The sequence below is a fragment of the Mus pahari genome, chromosome 4 (genome assembly GCF_900095145.1).
Source record: "Mus pahari chromosome 4, PAHARI_EIJ_v1.1, whole genome shotgun sequence".
Lineage (NCBI taxonomy): Eukaryota > Metazoa > Chordata > Mammalia > Rodentia > Muridae > Mus > Mus pahari.
The window spans coordinates 6,782,509-6,789,685 of record NC_034593.1 but is presented as its reverse complement, the minus strand read 5'-3'; positions in this window follow the sequence as shown (position 1 = coordinate 6,789,685).

The following is a 7,177-nucleotide window of genomic DNA, read 5'->3' as shown; positions in this document are numbered from 1 at the left end:
TTAACAAATGTCTAGCTTTTGTTGTAATATTTCACATACATCAAAATCACAGCTTTTAATTTTTAGAGTTATTTCTTGTGAATGAGTATAATACCTGTGTGTATGTATGTGTGTATCATGTATGCATGAAGCCTGCAGAGGGAAGAAGACTGGAACTGGATGCACTTATGGTAGGAGCTAGCATGTAACAAGTGCTCTTAACCGCTGAGCTGTCTCTCCTCAGCTCTACCATAACTTCTTAAAAAGAAGATACAAGCATACAAACAAATACATACAATATGTGCTTAGAAAACAAATTTTTAAAAGACAAAAATAGTGCCATGATATTTTAAAATAAGCATTCCTTCAATCCCAAAGAGTAGAAGCTGCTTTCATAGCCTTAATTTTTCAAGATAAAACTCCCTTTAATATTCAAAGTATCTAAAACACAAAACAGAAATATGAATCTAAACCAGTTAGCCCATTATGCAGTTTAACAATTCCCAAAGGAAATTAGAAAGCCAATCGCTTGGATAATATAAACCTCTACTGAAAAAAAAAAAAGTGCATAAAGATTCAAGAGAATTCTTATAATCCCTTTTCTTCAGTTTCCATGGCTAGAGTTAGACCAGCCAGCCATGACAGCTATGGAATGTTAGCGCTTTAGTCCGGGATGACTATTTTTGTAAAGGACAATGAGTACTGTACAAGGTCAAAAACAGTTTGAATTGTTCTATAAGGGAAAGCTCTTTGGGAAAAAATTCATTTAAGACCATTTACTATCACAGAGGCAGAAACGACTTTTGTTATACACGAGCCATCACGGTGGCCGGGAGTGCGGAGAGCAGGTGCCGAGAGCGATAGGAATCACCACGCTTCGAGCAGATGCTGAGACTCCGAAGGTCCAGAGTGTTGTGCACTGTTCCGAGATACTGCAGCCCATAACAGCTAAGCAATCAAAGGTCAAACGAGGCAAGCACGAGTCTACTATTATGGAAGATTATTTGGCTCACACTCTCAATTTCACTGCCTTCCCCTGGTGCTCAGTAACATTAACCTGAAATGCTATAAATTTTATACAGAGCTTGCCACAGGAAACATGATTCCTTTGGATAAACTTGAAAGTGAATTGCCTATAACACAAATAACTTGCTGTTGAATGTCAATACACCCTTTTTTGATGGCCGTAATGTCAACTATAAGGAGAAAGTAACCTTGCGATTTAACTAGTTCCAATTTTATTTTCACCTACTCTGATCTCTACACAGCCAAAGCTGAGAGAAAAGTCCCAGCCCAGCCGAGAAGCACGGAAACGCGGATAATCTCCTACACAGCCAGCTCAAGATTTATTTTACAAGATACATCTTAAATACAAACCAAAAGAATGAATATTTCTTACTCCGATATTCAAAGGAAATACTTCAGGGTTAACTAATGGCATAAAGGGAGCTGTGGGTATACTAAATTCCTGCAGGTAATCTAATAGCTTCCCAGATCCTTCGTTTCATATGTGTTGGTTACTGTTCTGTGTTCGCCCAGTCTTCAGTCACTCCTGCCTCCATTTCTAGCTCACAAGCCCCGCTTTCCTTGGTGCTTTCTTCCTTGTTCTTTGCTCTTAGCTTCCTAGCTTCTGTCAGTGGGAAGGATTAAGGTCAATTTCCATCCTAGCCTTTATAATGCCAGTCTGTGCTTCAAACTTCTGTGCTTACTCTCACTTCTTACCTAGCCCTTTTTCTAAGCATTTCTCCATTATCTGCTCTAGTGTTCTGACATGTTTTCCTCATTTCTCTGTCTTTTCACCACCTCTTTCCATGCACATTCCCCATTCATGGCTTTTGATAGTCAAGTATTAAAGGAATCTGGCTAAGTTTAGTGGCATTTTGTCCAAAGAATGGGGTTGAGAAACACCATTTCAAAGTTTCAAACCACGAAAGGCTCCAGAAACCAAAACCTCCTAAATGTCAACGTGATGCCAGAAAGCATCCCACCTGGCTGGCCTCCTATGATAGGCAGGGGAAAATATGGAGCATAAGGTAAGTAAATACAAACTGCAAGGGAGATTTTAGAATCTATGAAAATTCTTTAAATGAGATTTAAATATCTTTATAAATTATTATTTCGATATTCCTAAAAATGTTCAGTTTTGAGAGGCAAATTACTCAAAATAATATTTTTTATATCTTTTTAAACAAAAGAAATCAAAAGTTTTTTTTCTGTTTTGTTTATTTTTCCTTTAAAATATTCAGTGAATTATGGTTAAGAAAATAAGCCAAAGGTAGAAAATAGCATAGCTCTACATTTTAAAGAAAAATGTAAATTTTGTCATTCTTTTATCTTTCTGATATAAACACATAAACACAAGAAAAAGCATTTTCTATGCTTACAAAAATATATTTTCTAGCCACAACATCAAAGAGGAACAAATACAATAAGATAAAGTGAAAATAAAGAGTAAATGAGTCAAAATGAGCCTGTTATGTACAGACGTCATGGGACAAGGGTTCCCATGGGTGTGCGTTTTCCCAATGATAAATACTGATCTTCGCCCAGTAAGAACAACGAAACTTTGTACAGCCAATAAATACAACTTTTATTAACTTCAGAGATTCTATGATGCAAATGCACACTGGTACATAGTATGAATTCAGGAACCCTATTAAAGCACTGAGAGGCAGACTTTATTCAGATCTATCATGACTAGAAAGGGGATCTACTTGAGTAGTGTTATTACAGAAGTAAGATTCACTTCAGCTCCACATCCAGACTAGCCAAGTGTGAATTGATAACCAAAAAGCAGGATGGAGATGAATGAAGAAGAGGAACATCAAAAGCAGCTAACCTAACCAGACACACCAGGTTTTCCAGGGAGGTGGAGAGTTCATCAGGTGTGTACAGGAATTACACCTACAGATGACTATGTAGCTCGTTAGGCACTGACAGGGATCACATACAGATGGCCTGTGTAGTAGATATCTTTATAAGCTTTCCTGCAAACTTTAAAATAACAAAACTCTCTACAAACTTCAAACATTAAAAAGTAGACATTCTTACTACTTAGTTTTATAGACTTTTCCTCTTAAAAAGAAGAGGGAAGAAAATGTCCAGATGAAGGTGCAAAACTACCAGTGGGAACCCCTGAATGGACTCTTACCACTAATGAGCACAAATTCCAAACAAAAAGTCACATTCTTTGGACAAAATGTCACTAAACTTAGCCAGATTCCTTTAATACTTGACTATCAAAAGCCACGAATAGGGAAAGAGGTGGTGAAAAGACAGAGAAATGAGGAAAACATGTCAGAACACTAGAGCAGATAATGGAGAATTTGGCAGAGCAGCATAATGAGTAAGCTTGGACCACTCAGATCTTAAGTGTAGTAGATAGTTTTGTTTAATAAATGACAATATTTTCATATTTACATTTGAAATAAAATATGACTTTGGTTGTAACTAACCTGTTCTTTTCTCCTGGGTTGATCATGCCTAGTGTTATCTAAGCTTGTCCACAGTTCAGAAAAAAATATTAGGATAGGTCTAGCCTAAACAGGAGCCGTCAGCCTCACAGAATGCATTTACCTGTTTTTCCTTAGAAGCTTGTGTGATCCATAGATGATATAGAGAATATCTCTGGGCTCTTGGTGAAGATTCCTGGCTATTCTGTGCTGCGCCTCTCCTCTCAACCTCACAAATCATGTCTGTGACTGTTGGTAAAGAGCACTGTCTTGGATAAATCAAATGAGGCAAGAGCATTCCTTGACAGGAAAAAAAAAAAGCTATAAACCATATTAACAAAAAGAAAAAGACATGATTCCTGCCACTGCCACCACCCCTGCTTCCTGCAGTGAATGCTGGAATGCTACTGCACACTGTTGAAGCAAGGCTCATTCTTCCCCTTCAAACACAGTTAACTTCCTTCCATTGCTCTTAGCTCTCAGAGGAGATTCAGCAGAGTTGTAGAGTCTCAGAGCGCCCCCTTGACTGGCGGCTGGGGAACAATTAGCACCATCTGAATTAGCCACAGTCAATGCACATAATTACATAGTTCCTTTCCCACAGTCTGTCTATCAGAGCAGACATGGACTTGCAGCCCTTCCTCCCAGATCCCTTAGAGTAGAACTATTTACTCGTGAGATTCAGCAGTGAGTGTTGAGCTTGTCTATTAGGGCAACTCCTTTATCCTCCTTAAAAAGACAAATTCAATAAACCAGAACATTTCTGCACCTAAATTCTGACTGCCAATACCAGGTTACACTTCAGTCACGAGTGTTATGTACTGAAATTTGATCTACTGCTTGGACTTGTTTTTTTCTTTTGCTCTCAAAGGAAAATTTTCCACTGACAAATTAAAATCTTGTTTTACATTTTCTATTCCAACTCATACGTTAGTATCTTTATATCCATAGAACTTGGAAACTGAGAGATGGTAATGAGATTCTCAATGGAAAGAAAAAACTTTTAAAGGGGAAGGGAGGTCAGACCTGTTTTCCTAACCACCAGAAAAGTCAGATGGTTTAGGAAGGTTCAACATTTGAAGAGAGGTGCAAACTTTGCAGGTGTTAGGGGAGGAAGCAGGGAAATGTTCCTATATACAAATGATATGGACTTGCCAGCACAAAGGCATATCTGGGTCAGTGTATGAGAGACAACACTTAAAGTATGTATTTAGAGAGCAAAAATTAATATTTAAGTTTTATCACTAAACCAAGATACAGAAATGTACAAAAAAGAGATACTTTTTATTTTCTGCCAGCAATTTTTTATTTTTATATAGACAAGTGAACCATTTAGTTTTACTATGCTGTTTTTACCTAAGTATGAATTATAATGAGGTAGGGACCTAACATTTAATAGTTAACAATGTTTTCAGCCTTGCTACCTAAATTGTACATTTTCTAGTGGTTTGAAACCACTAGAGAAGACAAAGAATTTTTATCTAATTTTATTAATTCCTATGCTCCCTAAATTAGACAATTTCTGACAATTTTGCACCTTGTTTTTAATTTTTAAAAACACATGTTATTTATTCTTTGACAATTTCATACAATGTATCTTGATCATATCTACCCCAAATTCTCCCCACTGCATTTGCCCCCAAATCACCCAATACATCCCCTTCCCACTTTCAAGTACTCTCAATCTTTTTATAACCCACTGAGTCCAGTTTTACTACCTGCTGGAATGTGGACTGGTCCTGCTTGACAGACCATGAGCATGTCTTGCAGGTAATGATGTCTGTAGTGAGCTCCTGTGTGCAGCACCAAGGACGGTGGAGGAGAGAACCTGAGCCTCCTCCTCCTCCTCCTCCTCCTCCAACTCACACATTCTTTCTATTTCCCTCTTCCACAATATTTCCTGAGGGGTTGATACAAATGCCCCAACTAGAACCAAACATACAACACTCACTTGTTCTCAGCACTTTTAGCAGTTATATGTCTCTGCGTTAATCACTACCCACTGCAGAAGGAAAATAAAAACTTTTCTGGCCAAAGTTGATAGCAGTATTAACCTATGGGTATAAGGTTTAGAAAGCGGTTTGACCAAGTCTCCATTTAGTAAAACAGCAAAAGGGTATTTACAGGTTTACTGAGCCTATGACCCCCTAGACTGAAACTTTTGACCAGGTTTATAGTCAGATTCTCCCCTATGGAATAGGCCTCAAAGATGATGATGATGATGATGATGATGATGATGATGATGATGATGATGATGATAGTTGATTACGTCAGTAAACAGTCTTACAAGTATTGCTCCATGGGCATATTGCAGCACTGTAGCTTCAAGACAAATATCTATGTAGCAGCACCCTCCAACACTATGTAGGATAGCTAGCAACTAGAAAGTTCTCAATCAGTTCCAGCTTTATTTCTCTATGTGTCTTAATTTCTCCAGTGTGTGGTGAGTATTCGTCAATAGTTCTTACAATATAGTTATGTTGGGGAACCAAAAGTTGTGGCAATGGCCTGCGGTGCTTTGGAGACACCTTACCAATAACGTGTAGGTAACGTTCTATATCTCTTACTGACATATTTTAACTTTATAACCTGTGTGTCTTCGGGAGGAATCATTTATCCATATAAGTTATAGGTATGCAAATTCTTATTAATTACATTTTAATCACTTTATTATGTAGTGGGTTTACATAAGGATTTGCATGCATTTTTTGTTGTTGTTGTTTAACACCTCAAACTCCCTTATTTCTTTATTTCTCCCAACCTTTTCCCCAGCTCAGCTTATACCTTTAAACCATAGGTCCACCAACACACTTTCATAGCACATATGTATTATCACCTCGTATATCTTAAGGCCTCTTCTCCCTTCTCACTGGCTCTTTCTAGCTCCCTGACCTCCACAGATGCACACAATTAAGCATACAAATGTAAACTTCAGAAGCTAGTATTTATGCATGAGGGAGAAGGTGGGTGTTTGTCTTGCAGGTCCTGGGTTAACTAATTTATAATGTTTTCCAGTTTCAACAATTTTCCTGAAAGTTTTTTGATTTCACTTTTCCTTAGAACTGAACAAAATTCCATTGTGTATATGTAGCACATTTTTATTTTCTGTTCATCAGTTGATGGACATTTAGGCTTATTCTACTTCCAGTAAATAGGCAGTAATAAACACATTCACAGAGAGTTGCTTTGTGGTAGATTGTGAAGTCCTTCGAGTATATCCCAGCAGTGGTATATAACTGCATCATATAACAATTCTGTCCTCAGGGTTTTGAGGACTCTCCACGCTGATTTCCATAACAGGTCAACTGTTATACTGGGATACTCCTACCAGCAGTGAGCAGATGTGTCTCCCACATCTTCACCAACATTTGTTATCATTTGTTTTCATTACGCCATCCATTCTGACTGGGATGAGAGGGAATCTCAAAGTACCTTTATTTTACATTTCCCTGATGGCTATTGATGTTGAACACTTTCAAAAATATTTCCTAGTCATTTGTATTTCTTCTCTTGAGAATTCTCTGTTCTGTTCAGTTTCATGGACTATTAGTTTCGTTTTTAAAAAATTGTTCCACTGGGCGTGGTGGCGCATGCCTTTAATCCCAGCACTCGGGAGGCAGAGGCAGGTGGATTTCTGAGTTCAAGGCCAGCCTGGTCTACAGAGTGAGTTCCAGAACAGCCAGAGCTATACAGAGAAACTGTCTCAAAAAAAAAAAAAAATTTGTTCCCTGCCCCACTTTTCTGTC